Below are 24,385 nucleotides of genomic sequence, written 5' to 3'. Positions count from 1 at the left end.
GCCAACAGAACTACGCCCACAGCATTATGACACACGAATCACCGCTGCACACATTCAATGGCAGCAAACCATTGGTGGTACATTTCGCTGCGCTCAAAATACACACACACAAACAAAACAACACTACATTGGTCAATTCAAACTACACACACCTGACACCCATACACACACCACACCCACACACCTGCACCATGATAAAAGACACAGCCACACTACCCACAACCCTCTACGACTAGAAAGAATTGCCACCAGAGAGAGACAGCAAAAGCACACACACAACCAGAGCCACATAAACACATCACCTATACACCATCAACGCACCTTACATCATACACCCCAACACATCACCCCACACACCCTCACCCACACCACTCACATTACACCCATGGCACCACAACGACACCCCAGATGGTGGAGGAAATCATCCGGGTAGAGCCACAGCTATTTGGATCACAGGTGCAGCAGACATCCATTGCTAGGAAAATGGAGCTATGGCAGAGAATTGTGGACAGGGTCAACGCTGTGGGACAGCACTCAAGAACAAAGGACGACGTCAGGAAGAGGTGGAACGACCTACAGGGGAAGTATGTTCCACAGCAGCAAGACACCAACTAGCTGTACAGAGGACTGGTGGTGGACCTCCACCTCCTCCCCCACAACTAACAACATGGGAGGAGCAAGTCTTGACAATCATGCACCCTGAGGGCCTGCCAGGAGTAGGAGGAGGACTGGTAAGTCAGATCTGGATCTGGATGATCAACCTGGCCCATCAGGGATCTCCGGACAGTCAGTTACGCAGGCACACTCTCACACCACCTCAGAGCCTCGCCCCTCAGGAAACACCACCACAGCACCCACCCAGCGGGCCCATACCTCTGTTCCCAGGACACATCAATCGGCAGTGTGTCCACCACTACAGAGACCCCAGGCAACTCCACAAACACAGGACGATCAGGGACCAGGGGTCAGTGGCAGTGGGCACACGGGGACAGAGGCACAGGACAACAGGGAAGCTGGGTAGACTGCTGTGCGACAGGGGGAGGACAGGCCCATGGAACCAACTCTCCAGGAGGCACTCACCACGATCCTGAGAGCATACCACCATTCCCAGGAGATGATGGGCCAGATACTGGACAAGTTGCAGGAGAATATGCGGCTGCAGGAGGGACAGTATCTGGGGATCAGGGAGGACTTGAAGGACATCAACACCACCCTGGTCTCCATTGCAGGGGTGCTAGCAGACATGGCCAACACTATGAGGGAGGCAGTGGCACCCCACCGGACCTCTGCCTCTAGCCAAACAGATGAAGAGCCCTCCACCTCCGCTGCTGCTAGTGGACGGGAGGCCCCACCACACGACCAATAGGCGACCAGCACCCCTCCCCCTTCAGAAGGTGAACCACCCAGCAAACGTTTCCTGTGATCCAGGCAGAAGCCAGAGACTATTGCCAAAGCCCCGGTAGGAAATAAGACTCTCCTGATTGTCACCCTCGTATCCCACTCTGTCACCCTGTCCACCTTGAACTGCCATTGCTCCCCTTCCTATGCCCCCTTGGATAATTCACCTGTGATACAAATAGACTGGACTCCACCCTGGACTTTCCTCCATCATCGCCCTCTACCTCTTAACACTGAAATAAACACCCTTTGAAAAAATACAAGTATGTCAAATGATTTAAGTATGAATTTGTTTAACAAGGTTGAAACATTGAAAATCAACTGAACAGAAATGTATACATAGGAATGACCTGTAGTTGGCTGCTGCCAACACACCAGGAGTGATAGTGGGGCACAATTATCTGTAAATAGAGATGCCAAAGGCTACAGTGAGTGTCCATAGAAGTGGGAAAATCAGCCTGTCAGTGACAATGTCAAACATAAAACTGTCAATTAAATGTGAAGTTACACTGTCTTACCTGTGTGTCATTGGAAGTATTGATGAATTATTGCACTTCTGTTGTCCTCATCCTCATCCTCTGCCTCCTCATCTTCACTGTCCACACGGTCCACTGCTACCACACGCCCATCTCCAGCCTCATCCTCCTGCAGAAAAGGCACCTGGCGACGTAAGGCAAGGTTGTGAAACATACAGCATGCCACGCCGATCTGGCAGACCTTTTTGGGTGAGTATTACAGGGATCCACCTGTTTGATTGAGGCAACAAAACCTGGCCTTCAGGAGGCTAAAGGTCCTCTCTATGATCCTTCTTGTTCACCCATGTGCCTCATTGTCCTGGGATTCCTCACAGGGGTCAGTAGCCATGAGAGGTTGGGGTAACCAGAGTCACCTGCAAATATCGAGGGACAACTGTTAGCCACACACCAACCCTTAGGGCCCACACCATACCCATACACCAACATCCGCTGGGTGGGAACCAGGACTCACCTATTAGCCACACCCGGTGCCTCTGGAATTGAGCCATCACATATGGGATGCTGCTATTCCTCAGGATAAAGGCATCGTGGACAGACCCAGGATATTTTACATTGACATGAGGGATTGCATTGACATGAGGGATGTATTGGTCCGCCAGGCACACCATCTGCACATTCATCGAGTGAAAGCTCTTTCGATTTCTGAACACCTGTTCATTTCGCTGGTGGGGTGAGGGGGGGGGGGACAAAAGCTATATGTGTACCATCAGTTGCCCCAATAATGTTGGAGATATGTCCCATTGCATAGAAATCAGATTTCACTGTGGCCAAATCCTCCACCTGGGGGAAAACGATGTAGCTGTGCATGTGTTTAATCAGGGCAGACAACACTCTGGTCAGCACTATTGAGAACATTGGCTGTGACATTCCTGCTGCCAAGCCCACTATCACTTGGAAGGAGGCAGTTGCCAGGAAATGGAGCACTGATAGCACTTGCACAAGAGGGGGGATCCCGGTGGGGTGAGAGATAGCAGATATTAGGTCTGTGATTGTTGCCCTGTCCAGTCTATAGGTGAGTATAATGTGCCTGTTCTCCATTGTTGCCAAGTCCACCAGGGGTCTGTACACAGGGGAATGTCTCCATCTCCTATTCATCCACAGCGGTTGCAATCTATGGGGCAAAATGGTGAGCAGCTGGTCAGTATCTCTTATTTCCAACCACTACACTTCAATGATTGTGGTGATTGTAACAGTATTGTTTTGGAGAGGCCCAAATGGTGCATATGTGTACTGTGACACAGTTAGGTGCCATGGTCTGCACCCCCCCTAAAATGGCATCTGCCTGACCTGTGTGGAGGGACAGGTGGAAATGAGGTAATTCTGCTGACATTGTGCGCCGTTGCAGGAGGCGGTCGAAAACTGCTGTGCAGCTCTTCATGGGTTAACATTGGGCCCTATGGGGTACAGTGGCCAATGGTGATGTACGCCGGCAGTGACGGTAAGCACCGCCGCGGATGCCCCTGCCATTTTCTATCTGTTCACTCACTTGCTACCTGACCTTCAACAGGAGAGGACCTACACTGCAAGTGCTGCTGTGACCCGTGTCTGGAACCAACCACGGCTCGTGTCACTGGGGAAAGGGCCCCTGCCTTCACCTCAGCGAAGTTGGAGCGACTGGTGGATGGGATCCTACCCCAGTACCAAATTCTGTATGTGCCTCCAGACCAATAGGTGGGTACACTGTGAGTACGGTGCATGGGGCGTGAATGCATTGAGTGCTGTGTGTGAAGGCCTCATGTGGGGGGGTGGTGGTTGGTGGATGGGACCTGGGCAGCGTGCTGCAAGTATGGTGGGCCATGTCTGTGCTAATGGGGATAGGAAGGGGCATGGTGAGCCATGAGTGTAACAGGCAGGACGATTGGACTAATACCTTTCTCTGTGTCCATTTCCCTGCAGGTCAGCGCCCATCAGAAAAAGGGAATAAGGCGTGCCATTGCCAAGGATGTGCGGACCCTGGCGGTCTACGGCAGGCAGAGCACCCACTGTGGCAAACGGTGAGAGGACCTGAGACGCTGGGCATGGAAGACGGCGGAGGCCCAGCTGGGGATGGCCTCCCAACGAGGAAGAGGTGCTCATCTAACCCTGACCCCCCTGATGGCAGTGGCCCATCCGGAGCTGGATGGGCGCTTGGGGACATCACAGCAGCAACAAGGGGGTGAGTACAATGCACCAATATACAACTTGCGCCTGGTGGGGTGGTATCCGGGTGGGGGATGTGGGCTTGTGGGTGCCCCTAGGCCAGGCCTGACATTGCAGATTAGGTCCCATGTTGGGCAGGGTTCTGATGTGAAATACTTCCAGCCAAGATAGTAGGCATCCACTACTGGGCAGGGTTTTGTCGATCTCAGGTATGCTGCAATTGGCGTTAGGTGTCCCTATCCATGGCCTGGTGACTAGCATTGTGACTGGTAGTGCATTGCCTAGTGCGTAGGGCTGTTCCCTGTGTGTGGTGTGTGTGGCGTGTTCGCCAATTGGGTGTTGTTGCCGCCATCAATCAAGTGTATCCTTTGTCCCTTTCCCCCCTTTTTGTTTTGTCACCCTGTCCTTATGTGCATTAGCATCATCTTGTGGAGGAGCTGAGGGACCGGCGACAGAGGGACCTGCATCCCACAGGGCCCAGGAGCCCGAATCCACCAACGGTGAGGGCACCAGTGGGACGGATGGCGAGGGGTACACTATGGCGGAGACAGGAGGGGAGAGTTCAGACACCGATTCCTCCTCCGATGGAAGCTCCCTGGTGGTGGCGGACACCTCTGTGAGCACCCCAGCTACAGGTACAGCTGCAACCCCCCGTACCAGCACCGCCCTCCCAGCAGCCCCTCAGCGTGTTTCCCATGCCTGCTCACCCAGAAGGGTGGCCTTCTCCTTCACCCCAGGCACCTCAGGCCCTGCCCCAGTTAGCCCTGCTGCCCTGAGTGAGGAGGCTATTGACCTCCTGCGATATATCTCTGCTGGGCAGTCAACCATTGTGAATGCAATCCAAGGGCTGCAGCCCAAATGCAACAGACAAATGCATTCCTGGAGGTCATTCACACTGGCATGGCAGCCCAACATAGATCAATCCCGGCACTGGCCTCCTCTCTGATGGTAGCCTTTGTCCCTGTTTCTAGACTCCCCCCTCCAACTTCCTCTACCCAATCCCATTCCCCTCAACCCCGACCTATCCTGAGCACACAGGCAGACGAGCACCCAGGACAACACACAAGAGTGGACATGGCAAACACAAGCACCACACTTCATCCCACAGGCACTCACACAAACACCATCCAGATGCAGACATACCAACATCCACTGCCTCCACTGTGGCCCCCCTCCTCTGCGTCGTTCACCTCCCTCTCAGTTTCATCTACACTCACAGCTGCATGTACTACATCCTCATCCACTACACCTTTCACCAGCACACCTATCAGCACACGCTCCTCAATGGCAGTCACCACCCCCACTTCCATGCACACGTCCCCTGTGTCCTCTCCTACTGTGTCTGTGCCTCCTGCTCCCAAAGTACACAAACACAAGCATTCCGACACCCAACAGCCATACACCTCACAACAGCATCCAGCCCATGCACCTGCACCTGCACCAAAAAAACAGCAGACAGACGCCTCCTACAACCACTCCCTCTACCTCCACTCACAAACCATCTCCCTCTTCCCGCACCAATGTCCCTGAGAAGCTTTTCCTCTCCACCTTTGACCTCTTCCCTAGACCTCTCCCCCCGTCCCTCACGTCAGGCCCGTGTGGTCAGAACCCAGCCAAGCACCTCAGCCACCCAGTCCAGGGGCACTGTAGTGTCCACAGCTACACCAGGTGGGAGAGGATCCCGGGCACCAGGCAGCCACACTCATAGGGTGCCTGCACCAAGTGCTGTAAGGAAGGGCAAGGAGGCCCTCTCAGCTGCTGCAAAGAGGGGCAAGGAGGCAGCCCCAGCTGCTGCAAAGACGGGCAAGGAGGAACCCCCATCTGGTAAAACGCAGGGCAAAAAGCAATCACCGACTGCTGGCAAAAGGAGCAAGGAGCCATCCCCAGCTGCTGCCACGAAGGGCAAGGGGCCTGCACCAGCAGGCAAAAAGGACAGGAGGACTGGTGCTGGGACTCAGTCAGAACACCCACCACCAACTATGGTGGTGCAGCTGTGGGAGGCTGCAGGGGATGGGCTGGAGCCTCCCCCCACCACCGCCAGCACTGCCACAAGCACCACCTTCAGCACCACTTTCAGCAACAGCAGCCCCAGTGGGCAGCCGTCTGAGGCTGCTTGGGATTGGCTGAAGCCCCCCCCACCACTGCCAGCACCACTACCAGCAATGCCACCAGCACCACTGCCAGCAGCAGCCCCAGTGGAATGCCATCCGAGGCTGCAGGGGAAGGGCTGGAGCCCCCCAACCACTGCCAGCACTGCCACCAGCACCACTGCCAGCAGCAGCAGCCACAGTGGGCAGCTGTCCGAGGCTGCAGGGGATGGGCTGGAGCCTCCCCCCACGACTGCCAGCACTGCCACCAGCACCGCCACCAGCACCGCTGCCAGCAGCAGCAGCCCCACTGGGCAGCCGTCCGAGGCTGCAGGGGATGGGCTGGAGCCTCCCCCCACCACAGTCAGCATCGCCACAAGCACCACTGTCAGCAGCACCACCCCACTGGGCAGCCGTCTGAGGCTGCAGGGGATGCAGGGGATGGGCTGGTGCCTCCCCCCACCACTGCCAGCACTACCACCACCACTGCCACGAGTACCACTGCCAGCAGCAGCAGCCCCAGTGGACAGCCATCCGAGGCTGCAGGGTAAGGGCTGGAGCCTCCCCCCACCACTCCCAGCACTGCCACCAGCACCATTGCCAGCAGCAGCAGCCCCAGTGGGCTGCCTTTCGAGGCTGCAAGAGATGGGCTGGAGCCTTCCCCTGCCACTGCCAGCACTGCCACCAGCACCACCTCCAGCAGCAGCAGCCCCAGTGGACAGCCGTCCGAGGTTGCAGGGTAAGGGCTGGAGCCTCCCCCCCACCACTGCCAGCACTGACACCAGCACCACTGCCAGCAGCAGCAGCCCCAGTGGGCAGCCTTCCGAGGCTGCAAGAGATGGGCTGGAGCCTTCCCCTACCACTGCCAGCACTGCCACCAGAACCACCTCCAGCAGCAGCAGCCCCATTGGGCAGCCTTCTGAGGCTGCAGCGGATGGGCTGGAGCCTCCCCCCACCACTGCCAGCACCGCCACCAGCACCACTGCCAGAAGCAGCAGCCCCAGTGGGCAGCCGTCTGAGGCTGCAGGGGATGGGCAGGATCCTTCCCCCACCACTGCCAGCACTGCCACCAGCACCACTGCCAGCAGCAGCAGCCCCAGTGGGCAGCCGTCCAAGGCTGCAGGGGATGGGCTGGAGCCTCCCCCCACCACTGCCAGCACTGCCACCAGCACGCCACCAGCACCACTGCCAGCAGCAGCAGCCCCAGTGGGCAGCTGACCGAGGCTGCAGGGGAAGGGCTGGAGCCTTCCCACACCACTGCCAGCACCGCCACCAGCACCATTGCCAGCAGCCCCAGTGGGCAGCGTTCCGAGGCTGCAGGGGATGGGCTGGAGCCTCCCCCCACCACTGCCAGCACCGCCACCAGCACCACTGCCAGAAGCAGCAGCCCCAGTGGGCAGCCGTCTGAGGCTGCAGGGGATGGGCAGGATCCTTCCCCCACCACTGCCAGCACTGCCACCAGCACCACTGCCAGCAGCAGCAGCCCCAGTGGGCAGCCGTCCAAGGCTGCAGGGGATGGGCTGGAGCCTCCCCCCACCACTGCCAGCACTGCCACCAGCACGCCACCAGCACCACTGCCAGCAGCAGCAGCCCCAGTGGGCAGCTGACCGAGGCTGCAGGGGAAGGGCTGGAGCCTTCCCACACCACTGCCAGCACCGCCACCAGCACCATTGCCAGCAGCCCCAGTGGGCAGCGTTCCGAGGCTGCAGGGGATGGGCTGGAGCCTCCCCCCACCACTGCCAGCACCGCCACCAGCACCACTGCCAGAAGCAGCAGCCCCAGTGGGCAGCCGTCTGAGGCTGCAGGGGATGGGCAGGATCCTTCCCCCACCACTGCCAGCACTGCCACCAGCACCACTGCCAGCAGCAGCAGCCCCAGTGGGCAGCCGTCCAAGGCTGCAGGGGATGGGCTGGAGCCTCCCCCCACCACTGCCAGCACTGCCACCAGCATCGCCACCATCACGCCACCAGCACCACTGCCAGCAGCAGCAGCCCCAGTGGGCAGCCATCCGAGGCTGCAGCGGAAGGGCTGGAGCCTCTCCCCACCACTGCCAGCACTGACACCAGCACCATTGCCAGCAGCAGCAGCCCCAGTGGGCTGCCTTCCGAGGCTGCAAGAGATGGGCTGGAGCCTTCCCCTGCCACTGCCAGCACTGCCACCAGCACCACCTCCAGCAGCAGCAGCCCTAGTGGACAGCCATCCGAGGTTGCAGGGTAAGGGCTGGAGCCTCCCCCCACCACTGCCAGCACTGACACCAGCACCACTGCCAGCAGCAGCAGCCCCAATGGGCAGCCTTTCGAGGCTGCAAGAGATGGGCTGGAGCCTTCCCCTACCACTGCCAGCACTGCCACCAGAACCACCTCCAGCAGCAGCAGCCCCATTGGGCAGCCTTCTGAGGCTGCAGCGGATGGGCTGGAGCCTCCCCCCACCACTGCCAGCACCGCCACCAGCACCACTGCCAGCAGCAGAAGCCCCAGTGGGCAGCCATCCGAGGTTGCACAGGATGGGCTGGAGGCTCCCCCCACCACTGCCAGCACTGCCACCAACATCGCCACCAGCACGCCACCAGCACCACTGCCAGCAGCAGCAGCCCCAGTGGGCAGCTGACCGAGGCTGCAGGGGATGGGCTGGAGCCTCCCCCCACCACCGCCAGCACTGCCACAAGCACCGCCTTCAGCACCACTGCCAGCAGCAGCAGCCCCAGTGGGCAGCCGACCGAGGCTGCAGGGGATGGGCTGAAGCCCCCCCCACCACTGCCAGCACCACTACCAGCAATGCCACCAGCACCACTGCCAGCAGCAGCCCCAGTGGGCAGCCATCCGAGGCTGCCGAGGAAGGGCTGGAGCCCCCCAACCACTGCCAGCACTGCCACCAGCACTACTGCCAGCAGCAGCAGCCCCACTGGGCAGCCGTCCGAGGCTGCAGGGGATAGCCTCCCCCCACCACTGTCAGCATCGCCACCAGCACCACTGCCAGCAGCACCACCCCCACTGGGCAGCCGTCTGAGGCTACAGGAGATGGGCTGGCGCCTCCCCCCACCACTGCCAGAACTACCACCACCACCTCCACCAGTACCATTGCCAGCAGCAGCAGCCCCAGTGGACAGCCGTCCGAGGCTGCAGGGTAAGGGCTGGAGCCTCCCCCCACCACTCCCAGCACTGCCACCAGCACCATTGCCAGCAGCAGCAGCCCCAGTGGGCTGCCTTTCGAGGCTGCAAGAGATGGGCTGGAGCCTTCCCCTGCCACTGCCAGCACTGCCACCAGCACCACCTCCAGCAGCAGCAGCCCCAGTGGACAGCCGTCCGAGGTTGCAGGGTAAGGGCTGGAGCCTCCCCCCCACCACTGCCAGCACTGACACCAGCACCACTGCCAGCAGCAGCAGCCCCAGTGGGCAGCCTTCCGAGGCTGCAAGAGATGGGCTGGATCTTCCCCTACCACTGCCAGCACTGCCACCAGCACCACCTCCAGCAGCAGCAGCCCCATTGGGCAGCCTTCTGAGGCTGCAGCGGATGGGCTGGAGCCTCCCCCCACCACTGCCAGCACCGCCACCAGCACCACTGCCAGAAGCAGCAGCCCCAGTGGGCAGCCGTCTGAGGCTGCAGGGGATGGGCAGGATCCTTCCCCCACCACTGCCAGCACTGCCACCAGCACCACTGCCAGCAGCAGCAGCCCCAGTGGGCAGCCGTCCAAGGCTGCAGGGGATGGGCTGGAGCCTCCCCCCACCACTGCCAGCACTGCCACCAGCACGCCACCAGCACCACTGCCAGCAGCAGCAGCCCCAGTGGGCAGCTGACCGAGGCTGCAGGGGAAGGGCTGGAGCCTTCCCACACCACTGCCAGCACCGCCACCAGCACCATTGCCAGCAGCCCCAGTGGGCAGCGTTCCGAGGCTGCAGGGGATGGGCTGGAGCCTCCCCCCACCACTGCCAGCACCGCCACCAGCACCACTGCCAGAAGCAGCAGCCCCAGTGGGCAGCCGTCTGAGGCTGCAGGGGATGGGCAGGATCCTTCCCCCACCACTGCCAGCACTGCCACCAGCACCACTGCCAGCAGCAGCAGCCCCAGTGGGCAGCCGTCCAAGGCTGCAGGGGATGGGCTGGAGCCTCCCCCCACCACTGCCAGCACTGCCACCAGCATCGCCACCATCACGCCACCAGCACCACTGCCAGCAGCAGCAGCCCCAGTGGGCAGCCATCCGAGGCTGCAGCGGAAGGGCTGGAGCCTCTCCCCACCAATGCCAGCACTGACACCAGCACCATTGCCAGCAGCAGCAGCCCCAGTGGGCTGCCTTCCGAGGCTGCAAGAGATGGGCTGGAGCCTTCCCCTGCCACTGCCAGCACTGCCACCAGCACCACCTCCAGCAGCAGCAGCCCTAGTGGACAGCCATCCGAGGTTGCAGGGTAAGGGCTGGAGCCTCCCCCCACCACTGCCAGCACTGACACCAGCACCACTGCCAGCAGCAGCAGCCCCAGTGGGCAGCCTTTCGAGGCTGCAAGAGATGGGCTGGAGCCTTCCCCTACCACTGCCAGCACTGCCACCAGAACCACCTCCAGCAGCAGCAGCCCCATTGGGCAGCCTTCTGAGGCTGCAGCGGATGGGCTGGAGCCTCCCCCCACCACTGCCAGCACCGCCACCAGCACCACTGCCAGCAGCAGAAGCCCCAGTGGGCAGCCATCCGAGGTTGCACAGGATGGGCTGGAGGCTCCCCCCACCACTGCCAGCACTGCCACCAACATCGCCACCAGCACGCCACCAGCACCACTGCCAGCAGCAGCAGCCCCAGTGGGCAGCTGACCGAGGCTGCAGGGGATGGGCTGGAGCCTCCCCCCACCACCGCCAGCACTGCCACAAGCACCGCCTTCAGCACCACTGCCAGCAGCAGCAGCCCCAGTGGGCAGCCGACCGAGGCTGCAGGGGATGGGCTGAAGCCCCCCCCACCACTGCCAGCACCACTACCAGCAATGCCACCACCACCACTGCCAGCAGCAGCCCCAGTGGGCAGCCATCCGAGGCTGCCGAGGAAGGGCTGGAGCCCCCCAACCACTGCCAGCACTGCCACCAGCACTAATGCCAGCAGCAGCAGCCCCACTGGGCAGCCGTCCGAGGCTGCAGGGGATAGCCTCCCCCCACCACTGTCAGCATCGCCACCAGCACCACTGCCAGCAGCACCACCCCCACTGGGCAGCCGTCTGAGGCTACAAGAGATGGGCTGGCGCCTCCCCCCACCACTGCCAGAACTACCACCACCACCTCCACCAGTACCATTGCCAGCAGCAGCAGCCCCAGTGGACAGCCGTCCGAGGCTGCAGGGTAAGGGCTGGAGCCTCCCCCCACCACTCCCAGCACTGCCACCAGCACCATTGCCAGCAGCAGCAGCCCCAGTGGGCTGCCTTTCGAGGCTGCAAGAGATGGGCTGGAGCCTTCCCCTGCCACTGCCAGCACTGCCACCAGCACCACCTCCAGCAGCAGCAGCCCCAGTGGACAGCCGTCCGAGGTTGCAGGGTAAGGGCTGGAGCCTCCCCCCCACCACTGCCAGCACTGACACCAGCACCACTGCCAGCAGCAGCAGCCCCAGTGGGCAGCCTTCCGAGGCTGCAAGAGATGGGCTGGATCTTCCCCTACCACTGCCAGCACTGCCACCAGCACCACCTCCAGCAGCAGCAGCCCCATTGGGCAGCCTTCTGAGGCTGCAGCGGATGGGCTGGAGCCTCCCCCCACCACTGCCAGCACCGCCACCAGCACCACTGCCAGAAGCAGCAGCCCCAGTGGGCAGCCGTCTGAGGCTGCAGGGATGGGCAGGATCCTTCCCCCACCACTGCCAGCACTGCCACCAGCACCACTGCCAGCAGCAGCAGCCCCAGTGGGCAGCCGTCCAAGGCTGCAGGGGATGGGCTGGAGCCTCCCCCCACCACTGCCAGCACTGCCACCAGCACGCCACCAGCACCACTGCCAGCAGCAGCAGCCCTAGTGGGCAGCTGACCGAGGCTGCAGGGGAAGGGCTGGAGCCTTCCCACACCACTGCCAGCACCGCCACCAGCACCATTGCCAGCAGCCCCAGTGGGCAGCGTTCCGAGGCTGCAGGGGATGGGCTGGAGCCTCCCCCCACCACTGCCAGCACTGCCACCAGCACCACTGCCAGCAGCAGCAGCCCCAGTGGGCAGCCGTCCAAGGCTGCAGGGGATGGGCAGGAGCCTCCCCCCACCACTGCCAGCACTGCCACCAGCATCGCCACCAGCACGCCACCAGCACCACTGCCAGCAGCAGCAGCCCCAGTGGGCAGCCATCCGAGGCTGCAGCGGAAGGGCTGGAGCCTCTCCCCACCACTGCCAGCACTGACACCAGCACCGCCACTGCCACCACTGAGCAGCCGTCACCGCCGGTGGACAGTGTGTAGTCCTCCATCCATGGGCTGTTGTGCGGCCTGGCCCCTGCAAACCCTGTGGGTCTGACACCCAGGTGAGAGACTGTGACTTTGCACTCTCCAAGATCTGCATCACAGGGCACAATGCCCCCCCCAGAAACAGTGGAAGAAGCCATCCACTCACCCCATCCTTCCCAGGATGAAGCTCACTGGGCACAATGCCCCCTCCAGAACCAGTGGAAGAAGCCATCCGCTCACCCCATCCTCCACAGGATGAAGCTCACTGGGCAAAATGCCCCCTCCAGAACCAGTGGAAGAAGCCATCCACTCACCCCATCCTCCACAGGATGAAGCTCACTGGGCACAATGCCCCCTCCAGAACCAGTGGAAGTGGTCACCCACTAGAGAGACTGTGGCCTTGCACTCCCCAGGACAAGTCAATGGGCAAGTCACCCACTTGAGAGACTGTAGCCTTGCACTCCCCAGGACCAAGCACAGGACATGTTGCCCCTTCCAGAGCATGTGGGCAAATCACCCACTAGAGAGACTGTGGCCTTGCACTCCTCAGGATCAAGCACAGGGCATGTTGCCCCCTCCAGAGCATGTGCGCAAATCACCCACTAGAAAGATTGTTACCTTGAACACCCCAGGACCAAGCACAGGGCATGTTGCCCCCTCCAGAGCATGTGGACAAATCACCCTCTTGAGGGACTGTTGCCTTGCACTCCCCAGAACCAAGCACAGGGTTTGTTGCCCCCTCCAGGAGCAGTGGTGTGCCATCTTCCGGCTGAGGTGTCCCCCATTCCCCTTCCTCCTGAGGTGCCTGTCTATTTTCGACCTGATGCCCCTGCAGTGTTCTCTCGGTGATGTTGCAGGAGTGAGGTTGGGCCTTGGATTTTGTGATGTGGCCCTGTGACCCACGGACATTGAGTACTGGGCAGTGTCCCTTGCATTGTATGTACTTTGTATGTACATATGTATATACTTTTTGATTTGGGTGCACGATTTCACCTATATTTATCTAATTACAGCCGTTTTTCACTATAGTAGTTGTCCTGGCATTATTCCTGAGGGTTATGGGGTGAATATGTAATGTTACTGCATCTGCTTATGTGTATGGTGTTAGGGGTGGGGGTGTTGCATGTTGCATGTGTGTGTCACTCTCTTTTTCTCCCCCTCCCTTTTGAGCTAGGCGGCAGTACTCACCGTGGTCGTCTTCACCGGAATTGGTGTTCGTAGTGAAGCAGAAGGTAGAAGAGCATGAGGAAGACACGCAAATCAGGCTCGATGGCGGCGTGGTTCTTCCTTGAGTGTCCAGAGGTGAGTTGTTTCCCTTCTGTGCAGTGTTTCCGCCAGGCTTTTGATGTCGTTGGTACCACCCCAGAAAAGGTGGGAGATTGGACTGTCATAATACGGTGGGCAGTACATTGTCTTCCGCCTGGCTTTTGGCGGTTACCGCTGTGGTGCCTGTTGGTTTTGCCCTGGCGGTCAGTGAGTTTAAGTGGCTGTCTGTCTGAGGGGTTTCCACCGTGGTCATAGTTTCATAGTTATTACCACCGGCCTGTTGGCAGTATTACCGCTGCTTTATCACCGACTGCCAGGGTTGTAATGAGGGCCTTTATGTCTGTTCTCAGCCAGGTGGTTCAATAATGCAATAGTATCCTGTTTACATGCTTCTTGAGTATTCAATGCCACCATCAGGTCGCCGATGTACTGAATCAAGACTGAATGGCAAGGCATAATCAAAGATTCCAGATTTTTCTTCAGAATTGGATTAAAGATTGAAGAAGATTCACTATACCCTTGTGGGTCACAACACTATTTTAAGGCCCTGTTTCCAAGCCTTAACGCTAAAAGGAACTTACTGTCCTCATGCACCGATATCGAAAAGAAGGTCTGACACAGTACAATGACAGTGAACCACTCAGCCTCACATGGAATTTGAAGCAATATCACAGCTGGATTTGGTACCACAGGGCAACAGGGAACAACAATGTTGTTTACTTTTTTAAAATCTTGTACAGTCCTGTCCTTTTCATTTGGTTTTCAAAGACCCATGATGGGAGAGTTCCAAAGGACATCCCATTATTTCCTTCAGAATTCCCTGCTGAATCATCAACTCGATTACAGGAGTTATTCCAGCAATTGTCTCAGGGGTCACATTATATTTCAAGGTTGTTGGAAACTCAAAATTTGGTTTCGCAGTGATTCGGAAAGGTTCTACACCTTTTATCAGTCTGATTTAATTTCATGAAAAATTCCACACTCCATGCTTTACAGTTTCGCTCAAATCCAAGAGCAGATCACCGACTGTTAACAAAGTCAGTAACATGCTTTATGCCTTATTGTTTCTCAACTTTAAGGCAGCATCTTCATCTTGATTATGAACCACTATTCCTGCTGGGGTACAATAAATGACACAATTTAATTTAATCAACAAATCTCTTCCTAAGAGATTCACTGGACTGTCACATAATATGAATTTGTTCCTGTCCTCAAAGGATCCTATATTAACTGAAACTGCGGAGGTTTTCTGAACTGTCAGCTATTTTCCACACCAACAACTTGAATTGTTTTTACTGAGAGCAGTAGGTTTGGGACTTCTACTGTTCTCAGAGTAGAATGGGTAGCACCAATGTCAACCAAAAATGACACATGATGGCCATCCACTTCTCAATCTATGAATATTCCACTCAGGTCTACCTTTAAGGCTGCGCCAAGTATGCAGTCTACCTCCCCTCTCAGGCACCGTCAGGCTGATGGATCAGAGCCATTTCCTTCACCCGTATCAAACAATGGATATTGCTGGAATGGATTTCCATTCTGCATTCTATTCACATTCATACCCATACCTTGATTTGGATGTTGACGTATGCCAGTAAAATTTGCTGTGGCATCGGAGGTTGAGGGACTTGCATGTTTGGGACCTGGGCATATTAAAATTTTGACTCCTAGGTCTTTGAACTCCCTGCATCTGATTAAAGTTATTATCCTGCGAAGGTACAAACCCTGCATTTTGAGCTTGATTAGAAGGATTTAAACAACATTTTCGCTCCCAGTGTCCCAGTTTATTACAAACATGACATGGGGTTGACCTCTTCAAATTATTTATATCCATTCGTGTACCAGGATGTCCCTTATGTTGGATTTTGTGATTGTTGATATACACCTTACATTGTCTCTGCATTATTCACAGCCAGGGGCATCTGGCTAGTTCTCTGTGCAGCTTTCATCTGAGCAAGCATCAACTTCCCTTTGAGTTTTTTCTGCTTCATTTCTATTTCATCATGGCAGTATTTTGTGTAACGCAAACTCTCATCAATGGACTTATTCCTCCAACAAATCAAATGCTGCTGGATCATCAAATTAAACTCTGATCTCAAACCGTCACAAACCTTGACACAAAATGCCCCCTATCTATTGCCTCTAGAGTCTCCATACCACTATCCTGTTTGAATACCTGTAGCCATCTCTCATAATAGTCTGGTATCGTCTCTTTTGGTTCTTGAGTTGTCCTGTCAATTTTAACTCAATCAACATCCTGAGGGGGCACCCTCCTTTTCAGAAATGTTATGATCTCCTGATACTTCTTCATAACCAATGGCGAGGGACACTTAGGTGGTCATTACAACCCTGGCGGTCGGTGTTAAAGCGGCGGTAAGACCGCCAACAGGCCGGCGGTAAAATTTGTGCAATTACGACCGTGGCGGAAACCGCCAACAAAGACAGCCACTTTAACACTCCGACCGCCACGGCGGTACAAACAGCGCGGCGGTCACCGCCAACAGACAGGCGGGAGACAATGTACCACCCAAACTATTATGACAGGCCAATCCGCCACCTTTTCCGGAGCAGATTCCCCACGGATAAAAACATGGCGGAAACAGGAATTTCGAAGGGAAAACGCTCACCTCTACACACCCCACGAGGAACGAGGACACCATGGACCCGGAACTCCAAATTCTACCTGCAATATTCTTCCTGCTCCTCTACCAGGAGCACGAACGCCGGCGGCGAAGACCACGGTGAGTACTGCACCTACGACACAGGGGAGGGGGAGGGAAAAAACAGGGACATACACACGCAACACCCCCACCCACTACAACACAAACACTAATGCATATTAATACATCACAGTTACACCCCCAACACCCCCCGGAAGAATGCAAAGACAATAGAAAATGAGTGTAACCATTGTAATATATTAAAATCAAGTAGGCAAACATATATATATACACCATAAACAAAATATATACCAAGCATAGTAGTCCAGGTAGTGCTCCAATTAAGTCCGTGGAACACTGGGCCCACACGGTATGGGCGAGGCCCACACAAGAGCCCCGACCATGATGGAGAGAACACTGCAGGGGCATCAGACAGCAACTAAACAGGCACCTCAGGGGGAGGGAAAAGGAGGGCACCTCAGCCGCTTGAGTGCACGACGCCAAATACACGAGGGGGTCACATGCCCACTGTTCAATCCTGGGGAGTGCAAAGCCACAGTCTCTCAAGTCTCTATAGTGGGTGGCTTGCCTACTGTTCAATCCTGGGGAGTGCAAAGCCACAGTCTCTCAAATCTCTACAGTGGTTGGGTTGCCCACTGTTCCATCCTGGGGAGTGCAAAGCCACAGTCTCTCAAGTGGATAACAGTCTCCACTGGTTCTGAAGGGGGCCTTGTGCCCAGAGTGCTTCATCCTGCTAAGTACAGAGGTAGTGGATGTATCTCTCCACTGGTTCTGGAGGGGGCCTTGTGCCCAGAGTGCTTCATCCTGCTAAGGACAGAGGTAGTGTATGTATCTCTCCACTGGTTCTGGAGGGGGCCATGTGCCCAGAGTGCTCCATCCTGCTACGGACAGAGGTAGTGGATGTATCTCTCCACTGGTTCTGGAGGGGGCCTTGTGCCCAGAGTGCTTCATTCTGCCCGTGACGGACTCAGTAGCGTCAGTGCCCTAGGCGCTCATGGGCCAGCGGTGCTTGAGGCGGCGGTGCCCTGTTCAGCGGTGCTTGAGGTGGCGGTGCCCTGTTCAGCGGTGCCTGAGACGGCGGCGCCCTGTTCAGCAGTGCTTGAGATGGCGGTGCTCTGTTCAGCGGTACTTGAGGTGGCGGTGCCCTGTTCAGCGGTGCTTGAGGCGGCGGTGCCCTGTTCAGCAGTGATTGAGACAGCGGTCTCCATTGCAGGGACTCAGCTGCTGGCGGTCCTTCATGGCCCAGCGGGGCTTGTGCTGGCGGTCCTTCATGGCCCAGCGGGGCTTTTGCTGGCGGTCTTTCATGGCCCAGCGGGGCTTTTGCTGGCAGTCCTTCATGGCCCAGTGGGGCTTGTGCTGGCGGTCCTTCATGGCCCAGCGGGGCTTTTGCTGGCGGTCCTTCATGGCTCAGCGGGGCTTTTGCTGGCGGTCCTTCATGGCCCAGCGGGGCTTGTGCTGGCGGTCCTTCATGGCCCAGCGGGGCTTTTGCTGGCGGTCCTTCATGGCCCAGCGGGGCTTTTGCTGGCGGTCCTTCATGGCCCAGCGGGGCTTTTGCTGGCAGTCCTTCATGGCTCAGCGGGGCTTGTGCTGGCGGTCCTTCATGGCCCACCGGGGCTTTTGCTGGCGGTCCTTCATGGCCCAGCGGGGCTTTTGCTGGCAGTCCTTCATGGCCCAGCGGGGCTTGTGCTGGCGGTCCTTCACGGCCTAGCAGGGCTTGTGCTGGCGGTGGCCTCCTGGGCAGCTGTGCTTGTGCTGGCGGTGGCCTCCTGGGCAGCTGGGCTGGGCTGGTGCTGGCGGTGGCCTCCTGGGCAGCTGGGCCTGTGCTGGCGGTGGCCTCCTGGGCAGCTGGGCTGGTGCTGGCAGTGGCCTCCAGGGCAGCTGGGCTGGTGCTGGCAGTGGCCTCCTGGGCAGCTGGGCTGGTGCTGGCAGTGGCCTCCTGGGCAGCTGGGCTGGTGCTGGCAGTGGCCTCCTGGGCAGCTGGGCTAATGCTGGCGGTGGCTTCCTGGGCAGCTGAGCTGGTGCTGGCGGTGGACTCCTGGGCAGCGGGGATGATGGTGGTCTTCTCCGCCGTGCTGCTCTTCCCAGACTTGCTGGGTTTCTTGTGGCCCTTCCCCACCTTGGAAGGTGTCACAGCTAACTCCACACTCCCACCGGGACCCCTGGGAGCGGCTTTGGTGGCTGGAGTCTTCCCCCTCTCCCGCCGGGCACTAGCCAACTTCTGATGCTTCACAGGTGGGGGACTTTCTGTGCTGTGGCTCCGTGCCACACTGGCTGCCCTGGTGGCCGGTGCACTCCAGATTCCGGTAACTACAGGCACCACTGGTCCCGGAGATGTTGTGGCTGAGGTGCTAGTTCGGGACCTATGAAACGGACGGGGTGGGGGAGGTGTGGGAAAGAGGTCAAGGTTGGACTGGAAACGTTTTTGGGACACACTGGGACGGGTAGCTGGAGGGGGTTTGGAAGTGGAGGAAGAGGTTGTGGTTGTAGGAGGTGTTCGTTTGCTGACTTTGGGTGAGGGTGCATGCGCTGGAGGCTGTTGTGAGGTGGATGGCTGTTGGGTGGGTGTGTGCCTGCGTTTGTGTATCTTGGGAGGGGGTGTCACAGACACACTGGGAGAGGACACAGGGGACGTGTGAATGGTAGTGGGGTGGTGACTGCACGTGAGCGGGGTGTGGTAGTGGGTGTGCTGGAGAGGGACGTAGTGGCTGTAGAGGTAGTGCATGCAGGTGTGAGTGTAGACAAGACAGGGAGGGAGGAGGGAGACGAGGAGGAGAGGGACACAGTGGAGGCGGTGGATGTTGATGTGTCTGCATGTGTGTGATGCTTGCGTGAGTGCCTGTGGGATGTGTGGTGCTTATGTTTGCCTGAGCTTCCCTTGTGTGTTGATGTGTGTGCATGCTGGTCTGTAGGTGTGCTTGGGATAGGCTGAGGTACAGGGGATTGGGTCGGGGTGGAGGAAGTGGAGGGGCGACGCTAGAGACAGGGACAATGGCTGCCATCAGTGCTGAGGCTAGAGTCTGAAAAGCTCGCTGAAGGGCCGCCTGACCAGAATGAAGGCCCTCCAGGAATGCATTGGTTTGTTGCAACTGCCTTTCAACACCCTGGATGGCATTCACAATGGTAGACTGCCCAACAGTGAGGGACCTGAGGAGGTCCATGGCCTCCTCACTGAGGGCAGCAGGCGTGACTGGGGCAGGGCCTGAGGTTCCTGGGGCGAAGGTGATGCCTACCCTCCCGGGTGAGCGGGCACGGGGCAAAGGCTGAGGGGCTGCTGGGAAGGCGGTGCTGGAAGGGGGGGTGGCGGCTCTACCTGTAGATGGGGGGGGCACAGATGTTGCCGCCACCACAAGGGAGCTCCCATCAGAGGACGAGTCCGTGTCACTGGTCTCAGCTCCTGTCCCCGCAGTGGAGCTCCCCTCGCCCTCCGTCCCACTGGTGAACTCTGAGTCCATAGTGTGGCCCTCCATGGCCATGTGGGATGCAGCTCCCTCGTGCTCCGGTGCCACTGCTCCTCCGCCTGGTGATGCTAATGCACACAAGAACAGGGAGACCACAAAAAGGGGGGGACGACAGAAGAAAGACATGTTGAGTGCATGCATTACCGCTACTGTTGGCGGACACGACAGATACAGAAGCCCCCTGCACTACGCCACGCTCTTGGGCTCCACTGTTCAATTCCCGGGAAATGGCCTACAAGGCTATGGATGACATCTGCACACATAGATGACACAGGGGCTTGACTAGGAACTCGCCCTGGCCTAGGGAAACCCACAGCCCACCTCCCCCACCCAGACACCTCCACTACGCGCAAAGTCAGCAGAATGCGAGTGTACTCACCCCCTTGTGGCTGCTGTGATGCCCTCAGGCACCCATCCAACTCCGGGTACGCCACCGCCAGGATCCTGAACATCAGGGGGGTCATGGTGCGACGGGCACCCCTCCCACGTTGGGAGGCCATCCCCAGCTGAGCCTCCACCATCTTCTTTCTCCAGTGGAGAATGTCCTCCTAACTTTTCCGGCATGGGGTGCTCCGTCTGTGGTAGACCCCCAGGGTCTGGACGTCCTTGGCGATGGCACGCCAAATATTTTTTTTCTGGTGGGCGCTGACCTACATGATTTGTACAGGGGGAAGAGAAAGTTATTATCAACTGCACCGTCAAAGTGATTGGTCCCCATCCCTACCCCTGCCATGTGGCACATGCACTCACCGTTGTTTCATGCACGCCGCACTCTCCCCCCTTCCTTCTTACATCCACCCCTCTCCACACAGGCATAGCCCATACAACATGCTCCTAGTGTACTTACCTGTTTGTCTGGAGGACTGTAGAGTAGCGTGTACTGGGGGAGGACCCCATCCACGAGTTTCTCCAACTCCTCCGATGTGAAGGCAGGGGCCCTTTTCCCAGACACTCAAGCCATTGTCTCTTCCAGACCAAGGTCACAGCAGCACTTGCAGTGTAGGTCCTCTCCTGTCGAAGATCAGGTATCGAGTGATTGAACAGATAGAAAATGGCGGTCACGTCCGCAGCGGTGCATACCGTCACTGCCGGCGTACATCGTCATTGGCTCCTGGGACCCATAGGGTCCAATGTTAACCAATGCAGCATTGCGCTGCAGTATTCGACCGCCTACCGTGACGGTGTACAACGCCAGCGCAGTTACCTCACATCCCATTGTCCCACTTTAGAGGTCAGACAGCCGCCATTTCAGGGGCCCACATGGCTTCATTTTCAACTGCGTCACACATACCTAGGCCTAGACTCAACACACATACAAGCCACTTTTTGAATATGAATGGTGTTCTGTGTAAGCTGTGGGTACGTACCTCTGAGTTCTTTGACTTTGTGCTTGCTGTTGTCCTTCATAGGCACCGTCCGCTGGAACATGTGAGGAGATGGCGGCATCCTCCGGTGTACCGACCGTTGGTGGACCTGTCGACAATGGAGGAAAGACACGTGATAATCACATACTGGCTTGACCGTGCCACAATCCAGGAACTGTGTACCCAGCTGGAGCCAGACCTGATGTCAGCTATCCGCCATCCCACAGGAATCCCCCCTCAAGTGCAGGTGCTGTCAATGCTCCATTTCCTTGCAAGTGGGTCATTTCAAACTACAGTGGCCATAGCATCAGGGATGTCCCAGCCTATGTTTTCCAACATGTTGTCCAGAGTGTTGTCTGCCCTGCTGAAACACATGCGGAGCTACATCGTTTTCCCTCAGGTTGAGGTTTTGCCTACAGTGAAAGGTGATTTCTATGCCCTGGGACATATCCCACACATCATAGGTGCCATTGATGGGACACATGTGGCTTTGGTACCCTCCCACCGGAGTGAACAGGTGTACAGAAACCGGAAGAGTTATCCTTCGATGAATGTACAGATGGTATGTTTGGCAGACCAGTACATCTCCCATGAGAATGGCATGTTCCCTGGCTCAGTACATGACGCTTACATCCTGCGGAATAGCAGCATCCCTTATGTGATGGGTCAACTCCAGAGGCACCGTGTGTGGCTATTAGGTGAGCACCTGGAAGCTAGTCAGTGGGAATGGTTGTCTGGGTCTGGGGATAACTCTCCAGGTTAGTGTGTGTCTAACAATTGTCCCTCACAATTTGCAGGTGACTCTAGTTACCCCAACCTGTCATGGCTACTGACCCCAGTGAGGAATCCCAGGACAAGGGCAGAGAAACGCTACAATGAGGCCCATGGGCGAACTAGGAGGGTGATCGAACGCACCTTCGGCATCCTGAAGGCGAGGTTCAGGTGCCTCCATATGACAGTTGGATCCCTATTCTACTCACCAAAGAAGGTGTGCCAGATCATCGTGGCCTGCTGTATGCTTCACAACTTGGCTTTGCAACGACAGGTGCCCTTTCTGCAGGAGGATGGTCCGGATGGCAGTGTTGTTGCAGCTGTGGAGCCTGTGGACAGTGAAGACGAGGAAGCAGAGGAAGAAGACATGGACAACAGGGACTCAGTGATCCAGCAATATTTCCAGTGAAACACAGGTAGGAAAACAAACCTGCCTACTACATGTACTTATACACTACTACCTCTACTGTCTGTCTTTTTCACCCAGTGTATGGTCACTGAGTTGTCACTTTCCCTTACGATTTCATAGATCTGGGTCCCACAGTGTGACATCTGCTTTGAATCCTCATGGACTAGAGCTGTGTGACATAGGTATGTTGACATTACAAATGAAAGAGCTTTTGCCACAGTTATTGCTAATACAGTATTCCGAAATCACAGACAAACTCCAGATTGTTTTGTGCTTTAAGGGTGTTTATTTTAGCACTCAAAATTGGAGGGGTAGCAAAATGGGGAGGGGTGATGGCGGAGGAATGTCCATGGCAGAGTACAGTCTATTAGTCTCACAGGTGCATTGCCCAAATGGGCATAGGAAGTGGAGCTGGGGTAGTTTAAGGATGGACAGGGTGACAAAGTGGGACAGTAGGATGACAATCAGGGTGGTCTCACTTCTTGGCGGGGGTCTTAGCATTGTTCTTTGTCTTGTTCCTGGATCTCAGGGACCGTTTGTGAGGTGGTTCTCCCTCTGCAGGGGGTGGGGTGCTGGTGTGGTGGTCCTGTGGCAGTGCCTCCTGTCCACTAGCGCCGGTGGAGGTGGTGGGCAGTTCATCGTCCAGGCTAGTGTCAGGGGCCCCTTGTAGTGCCACAGTGTCCCTCCTGGTGTTGAATACTTCCTTCAGCACCCCTACCATGGTGCCCAGGGTGGAATTGATGGTTCTGAGTTCCTCCCTGAAGCCCATCTACTGTTCCTCCTGCAGGCGCTGGGTCTCCTGAAACTTGGCCAGTACCGTTGCCATTGTCTCCTGGAAGTGGTGGTAGGCTCCCATGATGGAGGAGATGGCCTCGTGGAGAGTGGGTTCCCTGGGCCTGTCCGCCCCCTGTCGCACAGCAGCCCTCCCAGTTCCCCTGTGTTCCTGGGCCTCCGTCCCCTGGACCATGTGCCCACTACCATTGCCCCCAGGTACCTGTTGTTGTTGGGGTGGTGGGTTAGCCTGGGTTCCCTGTAGTGGTGGACACACTGCTGATTGACGTGTCCTGGGGACGGAGGTATGGGTCCGCTGGGTGGGTGCTGTGCTGGTGTTTCCAGAGGGGGGAAGCTCTGTAATGGCCTGTGACTGGGTGTGAGGAACCGACTGTTCCGAGGTCCCTGATGGGCCGGGCTGATCATCTAGATCCAGTTGGACAGAGGTGCTGTCATCACTGTGGGCCTCTTCTGTTGGTGGTGTGGACATGTGTGGACCCTCCTGTCCGGTGACATTGGGTAGGGGTCCTGCAGGGGTATAAAGGCATCATTATTGCATCTGTGTGTGTCAAGGTGTGCAATGGGTGGGTGACCGTGTACCCCAGTGCTAGCATTCCTGTGTGGGACCTTGTGTGATGATGGTTTAGGGGGGTGTATGGGTATGTGCAGTGGGCATGCTTTAGTGATGGGTGTCCATGCATTGGTGTTGCATGCAGGGCCTGGTGTTGGGATGTGTGGTTTGTGATAGTGGGACATTTGTGAGGAGTAGGAGTGATGGGGTGAGGGCGAGGGTGGGGGTAGGTGATAGCATGCAGGTGGGTGGGGGATGAAGTAGTTAAAGGTTTGACTTACCAGAGTCCATTCCTCCACCTACTCCTGCGAGGCCCTCAGGATGCAGAATCTCCAAGACCTGTTCCTCCCATGTTGTTAGTTGTGGGGGAGGAGGTGGGGGCCGCCGCCAGTCCGCTGAACCGCCAGGTGGTGTCTGGAGACCACAGAACGCACCTTCCCCCGTAGGTCGTTCCACCTCTTCCTGATGTCCTCCCAATTTCTTAGGTGCTGTCCCACTGCATTGACCCTGTCCACTATTCTTCGCCATAGCTCCATCTTCCTTGCAATGGAGGTGT

This window comes from Pleurodeles waltl, chromosome 11, assembly GCF_031143425.1.
Source record: "Pleurodeles waltl isolate 20211129_DDA chromosome 11, aPleWal1.hap1.20221129, whole genome shotgun sequence".
In the NCBI taxonomy this organism is placed as follows: Eukaryota; Metazoa; Chordata; class Amphibia; order Caudata; family Salamandridae; genus Pleurodeles; species Pleurodeles waltl.
Note: the sequence above shows the minus strand (reverse complement) of the source record.